General features: G+C 35.3%; 1 protein-coding gene across 16 annotated transcripts in view; it reads left to right on the top strand.

Moving 5' to 3' along the window:
* The window catches only part of DLG2 (discs large MAGUK scaffold protein 2), a 2182864-nt gene that overhangs the window by 1445013 nt on the left and 723789 nt on the right, over nt 1-14062 (top strand). The gene's annotated exons all lie outside the window — the stretch shown is intronic.

The raw sequence follows: 14062 nt of genomic DNA, 5'->3' as shown, positions 1-14062 counted from the left end.
AAGGTCACTTAACTACCCTTTCCTTTTAGCTCCAGAACATTGCAGATTGTGCATCTCCTAACAGGAAATGCCTGTGGGCCTCCAGAAGCAGCCCAGGCAGTTGCTATTTCCATTGAATGTATATATTAGCCAATTTTCTGAAGAAGGAATTTTCATGTTCTCAAAACATTAAAATGTCTGAAAATTGTACAACTCTGAATAACTTTAGCAAACTTATGTATGCAACATGACTTATATAATAAGAAGTTCCAAGAATTATGCTTCTTTGATTTGACTTTTCAACACATGGCATCATCACTAACAATTCTAGATGGGGAAAAAGACCCAGCAATGTGTGTTTTCACTTGCTTTCTGGTTCCAAATCCAACTTTGTAACCTTGAGGTTCATGAAATCGGATGCAATTTGGAAAATACAAAATTTAAACTTTGTAACCTTTTCTAGTCATAGTAAAGTCCTTGTAGTACAAGGAGTGCATTTGATGCTTATATCTTTTTCTTTCTGTCTTTATGTATGCTGAGCCACTTACCTGGAATTCTAAATAAACTTCTGGAGTATAGTTACTCTCTCTCCAATTCACTTTTTTTTTTTTTTTTGACTACTTAACTTTCTAGACTAAGTGTTATCACTTGTGCAAGACCTTTATGTGGCTACTTCCTTTAAGTCAAACAGGGCTATATGCGTCTTCTGTGGACTCCCATACTACCATCTTTCTATCTTGACACTTACCTTACTGTGCTGTTTGTCCTTCACACTAGTCTCCAAGCTTTTTTTTTTTTCCTTTAATTTTTAAGTTCTGGGTTACATGTGCAGGATGTGCAGGGTTGTTACATAGGGAAATGTGTTCCATGGTGGTTTGTTGCACAGATCATCCCATCACCTAGGTATTAAGCCTAGTGTCCATTAGCTATTCTTCCTGATGCCCTCCTTCCCCCCATAGGCCTCTCTGACAAGCCCCAGTGTGTGCTGTTTCACCATGATGTGTCCATGTGTTCTTACCATTCACCTCCCACTTATAAATAAGAACATGTAGTATTTGGTTTTCTGTCCCTGCATTAGTTTGTTGAGAATAATGGCTTCCAACTTCATCCATGTCCCTGTAAAGAACATGATCTCTTTCCTTTTTATGGCTCCATAGTATTCCATGGTGTATATGTGCCACATTGTCTTTATCCAGTCTATCACTGGTGGGAATTTAGGCTGTTTGCTTATCTTTGCTATTGTAAATAGTGTTGTAGTGAACACACACGTGCATGTATCTTTATAATAGAATGATTTATATTCCTTGGGTATATACCCAGTAATTGGATTGCTGGGCCAAATGGTATTTCTGCCTCTAGGTCTTTGAGGGCTCATCACACATTCACAGTGATTGAACTAATTTACACTCCCACCAATAGTGTAAAAGTGTACCTTTTTCTCCACAACATTGCCAGCATCTGTTGTGTTTTCACTTTTTAATAATAGTCATTCTGACAGGTGTGAGATGGTATCTCACTGTGGTTTTGACTTGCATTTCTCTAATGATCAGTGATGTTGAGCTTTTTATTCATATGTTTGTTGGCTGCGTGTATGTCTTGTTGATTTCTGACTTCATTTCGTTATTTACCCAAGATTCTTGAAAGCTGCTTAAGCAGTAAGACATTAGCATCAACCATCCATCCATTGTCCTAAAATTAGAACTGACCATCTTTGAACCTACAGTGTTCAATATTTCCAGAACCTGGTAGACCAAAACATATTTGAAGAGATGAATAAATAAACAAATAAGGAAATTTTATTAGTTAATGGGCTTCATTGCACAGCTTACTACTCTTTGGTGAAACTTCTGCTAGTGAAACAGAGAAATCAGTGACACTTCAAAGGGTTTTCAAAAAGAAGGCTCTGGGTGATTATTGAGGGTATACTCAGGCAAGCCTTGCTACAGACTGTCCCCCTTTTTTTTTAAATAAATAATCACTGAGTCCAGGCTTTTTGCTTAGTGGATGCTTCTTTAAGGACAATCTGGCAAAAGAATAAGCATGTCTTTGCCAAAGCATTCCCGTTGAAGAAGTGGGAGGAGCAAAATAGAATATTTAGGGAGAGCTGTGGCTTTGGGTTTGCAATTCTGAAGCCAGTTTTTATAAGGAATAAGTCTTTATTTTTCACTCCAATATTAGCTCAGTGAGAAGAAATTTTCTTGCAATCTTGGGAAAATTCATTGAAGTTCCCAAAGATTCTAAAAGAGTCTGGAACCAGGAGTTAAAAAACAAGAATGCTTGCTCAACTCCATACATTTATTAGCTGAACTTGGTCAATGTGTTTAACCTCTCTAAGCCTCAGTTTCTTCATATTTAAAGTGGAGATAAAATCATTCTTACTTCATAGTAAGATAATATATGTGAGAGCATCTGGAGATGCAATCATGAAAACGAATGGTTATTACTTAAAGATGTGACTGTAACTGAGAGGTTAAAAATAAATTCCAAGTTGTTAGTTTCCTAAAATTCAGATTTTTAGATGGACAAGCATATTGAGCATTCAAATGCTTTTCTTTGCATATATCCCTATAAAAACATATACACCTAAAGCGTATAACTATATTTTGAAGCCTAAGTGGCTCCCTCAAGGTTGCTAAAACTAGTAACTGGATCTTGGGTCGTAAATGTTATTTTTCATAAGACCACTTTGCATATTTGGATAGAGGCAACTTTATAGGAATCTGCTTTTAAATGGATTTGAATGTTGACTGGAAACCAGCAGCAATAATTGTATCCTATTTGATTTTGGGAAAAGCTGAAAGCTGTGGGCATTCTGCAAAGATATCAGGCAGTAGTGGTTACATTTAAGAGTCTTTCTACAAATCTCTCCAAAAGAATATATGCCACGTTGCCAAGGCAATTTCCCTTATGCTGAGCACTTCCTATTTTTTAGTCCTATGTTTAAAGCAGTCAGATAAATTAGCCAGGGAATATTCCTGTTCTATTGATTAATGGTTTTACGTAGCCTGAAGGTCTTTACCACTAACTCTCATCCAGATACCCATCATTACCTTTAACACACAAGAGGTGTAAAGCATTCTTTATTTTTTTACCCTAAAATCCTGTTCATATGAGCAGATTTTGCTGATGACAATACCAGGAATACTTAGCAACATTGAGAAAAAATTTTTCTTGGAGCTAGACGTAAGAAGAAATGGGTTCTTGTGAGTGTAAAATGAATTTTCTCTCTTGGTTTTAAGATGACCAAATTCCAAAACAGCAATTGGGTGAAACAGTCCTTGGTAAGGTTTGATTTCTAACTCAAACAAGGGGGATGCTTCTTTTATTCCTTGTGATGACAAGGGAGAAAATCCGCACAAGCACACTACCTCTGAATCTTTATAACCCCCTTGATTTCAAAGAAAATTGACAAACCACCTTCAAGAGCCTTTACAACTAAATATATACTCTTGAAGTAGAAACCACATTTTATTCACCTTCTTTTGTAAGTCTAGATATCTGGAAAAGTATCATGACAATAATGAATATAATAAAGATATACCAGCTCTGTTATTACCAATTTTTAGTAAGAAATAATGCTATCACCTTCTCACTTTATTTCTGCTGGAAATGTCTACATCTCAATTTTAATTTATATTTATATATAATACTTTACTTATATATTTATACAAATATATAATATTTAATTTATTTTATACTTAAAAATTATGCTTGGGAATTTTGGCAAACTCATTAAACATCAGTGTGAAGTAAACTTTATTAACGCCCTTAACACTTACTATACTTCTTTCTGGTTATGAGATTAAAAGCCAGTTGAGATGGACAACTGAGGGGTGCATACATCTTTTCAGAAGGACATTTTTAGTAATTATATTTACAGCTTTGCTACCAGCAGGTAATTTTTAGCTACCATTCACTTACCTAAGCTTATTTATTTCTGGTTCAAAAATAATTTTCCAGCCTTAATACAATGTTTAACATACTACTAGTAGTTTATTGAAGCTGATAATGTTGGCAAATTGATTATATAAATATACCATTCAAAAAATCCATTCTCTTTCATTCTGATTGTATTTGGAGCCTATAACTTGAACTGGCAATGTAGATAGGAGGAGTGTTCAGAGACGGATCATATATTAACTTATCTAATATTCGTAGAACTCTGTGGGGTATTAGAGGTGGTTCATAATGCCCCTAGGATTTTGCCCAGCTTGAAAGATCTAGGTCTGACAAACTTCAATCTAACAAATATTTATTGAATACCTATTATCTAGTATTACTATTAATAATAATTATTTTCTGTCTCTGATGAATTGGTATTATAAATGTACTTTGTCTTTAGGAAGACTTTTTTGTCCTAAATTCTACTTTGTCTAATATCAGTATAGCCGCTCCAGCTCTCTTAGGTTTATATTTGCATTCATTTTTAAAGAAAAATGAATAGATTTTCAGAAACCTGTGGGACAACATTATGTATGCCAATATATGTATAATGGAAGTACAGAGAAATAACAAAGGAAATGGGTAGAAAAATTATTTGAAAATATAAAGGCCCAAACTTCCAAAACCTGATGAAAAACATTCATTTACACACTTGAAAAGCTCAACAAATTTTAAGCAGGATAAACACAAAGTGACCCACAGCTACAGATGTAGTATTCAAATGCTCAAAAGCGAAAGGCAAAGATAAAATCTTAGAAATAGCAAGAGGAAATCAACTTGTCACAGAGAAGGTAACTACATAAGTTTAACATCTGACTTATAATTAGAAACAATCATGGCCACAGGCAATTGGAATAACATATCTAAAATGCTGAAAGAAAAGAACTGATGATGAAGAGTTTTGGATCCAGAAAAACAATCCTTTAAAATTAAAAGGGAAATAAAGAGAATCACAAATAAACAAAAGACTGAATTTGTTTTTAGCAGTCTTGCCTTAGAAACATTTCCATTGATAATCTAAATAGATGCAGGAAAGGCCTTCGACAAAATTCAACAACCCTTCATGCTGAAAACTCTCAATAAATTAGATATTGATGGGACATATCTCAAAATAATAAGAGATATCTATGACAAACCCACAGCCAATATCATACTGAATAGTCAAAAACTGGAAGCATTTCCTTTGAAAACTGGCACAAGACAGGGATGCCCTCTCTCACCACTCCTATTCAACATAGTGTTGGAAGTTCTGGCCAGGGCAATTAGGCAGGAGAAGGAAATAAAGAGTATTCAATTAGGAAAAGAGGAAGTCAGATTGTCTCTGTTTGCAGATGACATGATTGTATATCTAGAAAACCCCATCGTCTCAGCCCAAAATCTCCTTAAGCTGATAAGGAACTTCAGCAAAGTCTCAGGATACAAAATCAATGTACAAAAATCACAAGCATTCTTATACGCTGATAACAGATAAACAGAGAGCCAAATCATGAGTGAACTCCCTTTCACAATTGCTTCAAAGAGAATAAAATACCTAGGAATCCAACTTACAAGGGATGTGAAGGACCTTTTCAAGGAGAACTACTAATCACTGCTCAATGAAATAAAAGAGGATACAAACAAATGGAAGAACATTTCACGCTCATGGGTAGGAAGAATCAATATCTTGAAAATGGCCATACTGCCCAAGGTAATTTATAGATTCAATGCCATCCCCATCAAGCTACCAATGACTTATTTCACAGAATTGGAAAAAACTGCTTTAAAGTTCATATGGAACCAAAAAAGAGCCTGCATTGCTGAGTCAATCCTAAACCAAAAGAACAAAGCTGGAGGCATCACGCTACCTGATTTCAAACTACACTACAAGGCTACAGTAACCAAAACAGCCTGGTACTGGTACCAAAACAGAGATATAGACCAATGGAACAGAACAGAACTCTCAGAAATAATGTCGCATATCTACAACCATCTGATCTTTGACAAACCTGACAAAAACAAGAAATGGGGAAACGATCCCCTATTTAATAAATGGTGCTGGGAAAAATTGGCTAGCCATATGTAGAAAGCTGAAACTGGATCCCTTCCTTACACCTTATACAAAAATTAATTCAAGATGGATTAAAGACTTAAATGTTAGACCTAAAACCATAAAAACCCTAGAAGAAAACCTAGGGAATACCACTCAGGACATAGGCATGGGCAGGGACTTCATGTCTAAAACACCAAAAGCAATGGCAACAAAAGCCAAAATTGACAAATGGGATCTAATTAAACTAAAGAGCTTCTGCACAGCAAAGGAAACTACCATCAGAGTGAACAGGCAACCTACAGAATGGGAGAAAATTTTTGCAATCTACTCATCTGACAAAGGGCTAATATCCAGAATCTACAATGAACTCAAACAAATTTACAAGAAAAAATACCCATCAAAAAGTGGGCTAAGGATATGAACAGACACTTCTCCAAAGAAGACATTTATGCAGCCAAAAGACACATGAAAAAATGCTCACCATCACTGGCCATCAGAGAAATGCAAATCAAAACCACAATGAGATACCATCTCACACCAGTTAGAATGGCAATCATTAAAAAGTCAGGAAACAACAGGTGCTGGAGAGGATGTGGTGAAATAGGAACACTTTTACACTGTTGGTGGGACTGTAAACTAGTTAAACCATTGTGGAAGTCAGTGTGGTGATTCCTCAGGGATCTAGAACTAGAAATACCGTTTGACCCAGCCATCCATTTACTGGGTATATACCCAAAGGATTATAAAACATGCTGCTATAAAGACACATGCACATGTATGTTTATTGCGGCACTATTCACAATAACAAAGACTTGGAACCAACTCAAATGTCCAACAATGATAGACTGGATTAAGAAAATGTGGCACATATATACCATGGAATACTATGCAGGCATCAAAAATGATGAGTTCATGTCCTGTGTAGGGACATGGATGAAGCTGGAAACCATCATTCTCAGCAAACTATCACAAGGACAAAAAACCAAACACCGCATGTTCTCACTCACAGGTGAGAATTGAATGATGAGAACACATGGACACAGGATGGGGAACATCACACACCGAGGCCTGTTGTGGGGTGGAGGGAGGGGGGAGGGATAGCATTAGGAGATATACCTAATGTAAATGACGAGTTACTGAGTGCAGCACACCAACATGGCACATGTATACATATGTAACTAACCTGCACATTGTGCACATGTACCCTAAAACTTAAAGTATAATTAAAAAAAGAAACATTTCCATTGATATGTTTCCGAATTTACTTATGTTTTTTCTTGTCAACTCAAATCTACTGTTGAGCTGCTCTAGTGAGTTTTTTTAATTAATAACTTTTTTAAGAGCAGTTTTAGGTTCATAGCATAACTAAATGGAAAGTACAAAGGGTTCCCATATACTTCCTCCCCACCTAACACACACACAGGCCTTCCTCACACCAGCATTGACATCCACAACTGGGTGGCAAATTTGTTACAACTGATGAACCTATATTGACACATCATTATCACTCAAAGTCCATAGTTAACAGTATAGTTCACTTTTGTTCTTGAACATTTTATGAATTAGAAAGTATTTATGAGTTAGAAAGTATTTTTTCTGCTTCTCTCTTCTGGAAGCGATTGTAGATAATTGGTGTAATTTATTCATTAAATGATTGTTAAGATTCACCTTTGAACCCATCTGGGCCTGGTTCTTTCTGTTTGGGAAGGTTATTAATTATTGATTCAATTTCTTCAGTAGATATAAACCTATTCAGATTGTCTATTTTATCTTCTTTGAGTTGTGGTACATGGTGTGTTTCAAGAAAACAGTTCATTTCATCTTGGTTATAAAATTTGTCAGCATAAAGTTATTCAGTATATTCTCTTATTATCCTTTTAATGACCGTGGAATCTGTGGTGATGTTTTGTGTTTCTTTTCTAATATTAGCAATTTTGTCATTTTTTTCTTAATTAGCCTAGCTAGAGGCTTATCAATTTTACTGATCTTTTCAAAAAATAGCCAACATTTTGTTGATTTTCTGTTTTCAATTTTCTTGATCTTCTCTAACTTTTACTTCTTTTCTTCTGCTTACTTTGGATTTAATTTGCCCTTCCTTTTCTAGTTTTCTAAAGTAGAAGCTTAGATTATTGATTTTAGATGTTTCTTCATTTATATACATTCATTCAATGCTATGAATTTCCCTCTAAACACTGCTTTTACTGAAGCTTATTAATTTTAATACATTCTATTTGCTATTCTTTTCTTTTTCTTTTTCTTTTTTTTTTTCTTTTTTGAGACAGGGTCTCACTTTGTTGCCCAGGCTGGAGTGCAGTAGCATGATCAGGGCTCACTCTAGCCTCGACCTCCTGGGCACGTGATCCTCCTGCATCAGCCTTTCAAGTAGCTGGGACCACAGGCACAAGCCACCATGACTGTCTAATTTTTTTTTTTTTTTTTTTTTAGTAGCTGGGGTCTCCCTGTGTTGCCCAGGCTGGATAAAACATCATGTATTCAATTTCATTTAGTTCAAAATACTTTCCAATTTCTCTTCAGATTCCTTCTTTTACCCATGTGTTATTTAATCTCCAAGTACTTCATAATTTTCCAGCTGTCTTTCCATTATTGATTTCTAGTCTAATTATATTGTGGTGTAAGAACAGACATTGTATCTATTCTTTTAAACTTGTTAAGATTTGTTTTATGGCTTAGAATTTGGTCTATCCTGCTGAATGTTTCATATAAGTTTGAGAAGAATGTGTAATCTGCTGTCACTGAATGAAGTAGTCTATGGATGTGCTTTATATCAGTTGTGTGATGGTCCCATGGAGTTCAAATATATCCTTACTGATTTTATGCCTGCTAGGCCCATCCATTTTTGATAGAAGGGCATTCAAGTCTCCAGCTATAATAGTGGATTCATTTATTTCTCCTTGCTATTCTATGGGTTTTTACCCCCATGTATTTTGGCACTCTGTTGTTCAGCCCATACATATTAAGGATTGTTACATCTTCTCCCCGTATTGACTACTTTATTATTAGGTAATGCCTCTATTTATCTCTGATAATTTATCTTGCTTTGATATCTGCTCCACCTGGAATTAATATAGCTACTCCCACTTTCTTTTGATTAGTGTTATTATGATATATCTTTCTCCATTCATTTACTTTTTATGTATAGTTCTCTTTACATTTAAAGTGTTTTTCTTGTAGACAACATACAGTCATGTCCTGCTTTTTAATCTAATGTACTTTGAAAATCTTGGCTCTTGAATTGATGTATTTGTACCATTGATATTTAAAGTGATTTTTGATGAATTTACTACTTGGATTAATATCGGCCGTATCTGTTACCATTTTCTAATTACTGTTCTTGTTCTTTCATCCTATTTTTGTCTTCCACACTTTTTCTGCCTTTTTTGGTTTTAAATGGCATTTTATATTATTTATTTTCTTTATTAATATATCTATTATACTTCTTCTTTTACTTTTTCAATGGTTGCCATAGAATTTGCACTACACATTTACAACCAATCCAAGTTCACTTTCAGATAACACTCCACCACTTCACAAATAGTACAAGTGTCTTATAACAAAATATTCCCAATTCCGCCATAGAGTTTCTTGTATTATTCATTTCACTTATATATAATCATACATGATTATATATGTGACATGCATATATATGATTATATATAAGTGATCATACATATATATGTGTATATATAAGCACATATATATAATCATATGCATTATTCCTATTATTTTGAACAAACTTATCTGTTAGATTAAGAAAAATAAAACTTTTATTTTATTTTATTTTCATATATTCTTTCTCCAGAGCTCTTTCTTTCTTTATGTAGATCAATGTTTCTGACCTTTATGGTTTTTCTTCTCTCCGAAGTACTTATTGTAATATTTCTCTCAAGATAGGTCTACTGACAGAAACATTTCCTTAATTTTTGTTTGTCTGAGGAAGTGTTTTTTCTTTTTCATTCTTGAAGGATAATTTTGTAAGTTTTTACTTTGGTCTTTTTCTCCCCACCCTTTAAATATTTTACTTCACTCTCTTCTAGTTTGCATGGTTTCTGGGGGGGGTTCAGATATAATTTTTATCTTTGCTCCTCCATAGATATGGGTCCCACCTGCTCCCACTAGCTTCTTTCAAGACTTCAAAAAAATCCTTGATTTTATGAAGTTTGAATATGATATGCCTAGATGTCAGTTATTGGGAGTAGGAGGATTTTTTGTTCGCTTGTGTGTTTGTTTGTTTTGTCATTTATTCTGCTTGGTGTTCTCTGAGGTTCCTGGGTCTGTGGTTTGTTGTCTGACATTAATTTGGGTGAAATTCTCAGTCATTATTGCTTCAAATATTGCTTCTGTTTCTTTCTCTGTTTTGTCTCCTTCTGGAATTTCTGTTATGCTTATGTTACACCTTTGTAGATGTCTCACATTTCTTAAATATTCTCTACTGGTTATTTTGTTTTGTTTTGCGTCTTGTCTTTTTTTCTCTGTTTTTCAATTTGGAAGTTTCTATTATTGTATCCTCAAACTAAGGGATTCTTTTCTCAGCCATGTAAGGTCTACTAAAGAGCCCATCAAAAGTATTCTTCATTTCTTTACTATATTACCTCCAGCATTCCATTTTTATTCTTTCCTAGAATGTATCTCTCCACTTACATTATTCATCTGTCCTTGCCTAGTGTCTAGTTTTTTCATTAAAGCCTTTAGTATACTAATCATAATTCAAACATTTCTGCTGTATTTGACTCTGGTTCTGATACTTGTTGAGTCTCCTCATACTGTATTTTTTTAATTTTTAGTGTGCCTTGTCATTTTTTATTTAAAATCGCATAATGAACTGAGTAAAAGGAGCTGTTTTGAATAGATCTTTGGTAATGTAGTGGCAAGGTGTTGGGGAGGAAAGCATGATTTATTCCTGTGATTAGGTTTCAGTATTTTGGTGAGTTTGTCTATCTGGATTCTAAATTTCACCAGTGCTTCTCTGTTGTCCCCCTTACCCCCAATTTTAGGTGAGACAGGATGGCTAGAGTGTCTGGACTTGGGTATTTCCCTTTCCCTGGTTTTGTTAGGCCCTGGTAAAACCCCGACAGGTTAGGCTCTGGTAAAGTAGTTTCTCCCGAGGGAAGCCCTTATTAAGAAGCACTGAATGCTCTAACCTACTTCAGAATAATTCCTTTTCCTCTTCCCTGCCAGAAGCACTAGTAGATTTTCTTCTAATATTCAATACGAAGGCCTCATAGAGCTTTTGGCAGTAAAACTCACAAAAGCGTGGCCGCCCTGTGACTGTTCCCCCTGGAGTTCATGACTCTCAGAGTTTTTCACATTGAGCCTCTAGCAATTCATCAGTTATAGTTTAGGTTTTTCTACCCTGGCACTGGTTCCCAAAGAGGTATCTGCCCGTTGGTTTTTGCTCTGATAATTGGTGATTCTTTGTGTCTACCTATCTGTCTAATTTTGGGGACAGTGATTTGCCTTGTAACTTAACTTCTCTGATGGATCTAACAACAGTTGTTGATTTTTCAGTTTGTTTAGCTTTTTATTTGTTGTTAGAACAGAATGGCAACTTCTAAGCTGTTTATGTAGTAGGCCATCAGCCCCAAACTCTAGCAAATTTATTATTTCAGTTTTTGACTCCAAAATTTTCGTGAGATTTTGTTTTATAATTTCTATTTCTTTGTTAATATTTTCAATTTGATGTGTCATTGTTGTCATACTTTAATTTTTTTAAATGGCTCTTTTAGTTATTTGCACATATTTATGGCTGCTTTGATGTTTTTGTTAGCTAATTCCAACATCTGGAATACCTGAGAAATAGCTTCTATTTATTGCTTACTTTCTTATGTATGGATCATCATACTTTCCTTTTCTGCGTGTCTCCTATATTTTTTTGAAAACTCTACATATAAAATAAAAGCATTTAGAGATTCTGATGTTCCCTCTTCTCTCTTACCAGCTCCAGATTTTGGGGGTTTTTAAATGTTAGTTTAAAAACTAACATTTAGTCACATGCTAGATCTGTAGAGTCTGTTTCCCCTGCAGTATATAGCTACTGATGTCTCTGATGAGTCTGTCTTGTTTTTTTTTCTTTTTTGTTGTTGTTGTTTTTGAAGCCTGGCATTATAGCAGTGCCTTTAGATCAACGTAGCCAGATGGTGAGCCAGTGATTGGTGAGAGGTTATGCTGAAACACCTTGAGCCAGTAAGCCTTCCATCCTTCACCAGTGGATCTGTGAGTGGGCCAGGGAATATGTTTACATTCAAGCAGCTTACAACTTGGCCTGAGATTTTATTTTCGAATAGGCCTTCCTTTTCCTATCTCCTGTGCATGTGTGCAAGGTCTCACATTTAGGCAGGGATATGTTGATTGCTAGGACCTTCTGTAGTCTCTTGAGGATATGCACGACCTTTCATATGCACTCAAACTTCCAGTCTGCCATGGAAATATAGGAGCTCTCAAAGTCTGACATAACTCTCTAAGTACCCAGATTGTTCTGTTAAATTTCTGGCTACTGTAGACAGCATGTTGACTGCACCAGCCAGTATTGCAACCTTATACTACTTCCATTTTTGCTTTCCCTGATGTTTGCCACTGAAATCACTATTGTTTTCAAAAACTGTGCATGGGATTTTCCCACATTCTGCTCCAAATGAAGTTGGCCCCCTCTGGCAGTAAAGCTGCTGGTTTTCATAGCATTTTCTGCTGGTAGAACTACTATACCCACAGAATTGTGTGGGGCGGGGAGAGATGGGGCAATGTGCAGCCTCAGACTGGAACAACCCAGGCTCTCATGGTTGTTAATTAACATTCAGCAGTTTTTTTTTTTAATCAATCATTTTTAACTTGCTATATGTCTTTAGTCAGTTTTCAAAGTCCAGAAATGGCTATTGTTGGCAATTTCTGCCCAGTTTTAAAGTTGTTCTTTGGGGACAGGATTTGCTGAGCTCCCTATTCCACCATTCTGTAATAATAACATTTATCATGTGCCAGACTACTGTTCCAAGTATTTTACTAATTTATTTATATTAATTTACACTAATTTACTAATTCATTTATCCTTCACAACCCTATGATATTCTTTTTAACCCCACTTAAAGATCAGAAAACTGAGGCAGATATCTGACAGCTATTAACTGGCAGAGTCAAACTTAGGAAATATCTCTAGAGTATGAGCAGTTGAGAACTGTGCTTTACTTCCTACTTCATTTATAATCCTTAACAACCTTATTGAAGTAAGTATAAGTAGTATCATATTTTATTGAGGAGGAACTCAGGCCATGTAACTTTTCTAAAGTCACAAAAATTAATAAGAGGCCAATTTAGGATTAGCCTACATGTCTGACTGAATCCAAAGCCTGAGCTGATACTTAACACAGCATGATAATATAATCAGAGCAAAAAGAATCTACAGAAGTAGTCTGTAAACACAGAGAAACAGCATTAGCAGAGCCTGGCCTGTGTATATGTGTGCATGCATATGTGTGTATTAGAGTGCATAGGAGGACTAGAGAAAGAAAGGCAGGGTTTGTGGTGATATTAGATGGAAGGAGAGGAGAATCATGGAAGATGTTTTTAGAGGCTAAGTGGGAGTTATACAGGGAAAACTTGGCAAGCAAAACCATCCTAAGCAGAGGATGATTAAGAAAAAAAAGAGTATAATGAAAATATGATTTTAATTTTCTTCCATCTCTTCTCCCTGCCCTACCAACTGCCTTCAATCCTTGGTGCTTTTTGCTGAAAGTTTGTTGTCTGATTAACATTTGTTTACTATATTAAAGGAGTATCTGTAGTTTAATTAATAGAATGCAAGTGAAAATTTTTCTGGTACCCTTTTGAGTCTTCCTGTTCCAAGAAGATACGAAAAGAAAGAAAAGAAAGTAAAAGAAAAGAAAAGGAAAGGAAGGGAAAGGAAAGGAAAGAAAAGAAAAGAGAGAGAGCAAGCAAGCAAGCAAGTAGCAGTGAGCTATGATTAAGCATGAACTTTTAGAAACTTATCCTATCAGCGTCCCAGTTGACCCTGTGACAGAATACTTAAAGGTCAACAAAGTGTCCAGAGATAGAGAAATTCTATCTCTGAGACTTCTAGAGATAGAATCAGTGCATACAATTCAG

Source organism: Pongo pygmaeus, chromosome 9 (genome assembly GCF_028885625.2).
Source record: "Pongo pygmaeus isolate AG05252 chromosome 9, NHGRI_mPonPyg2-v2.0_pri, whole genome shotgun sequence".
Taxonomy (NCBI): Eukaryota; Metazoa; Chordata; class Mammalia; order Primates; family Hominidae; genus Pongo; species Pongo pygmaeus.
The sequence above is the reverse complement of the archived record's forward strand: the minus strand, read 5'-3'. Positions and strand labels throughout refer to the sequence as shown.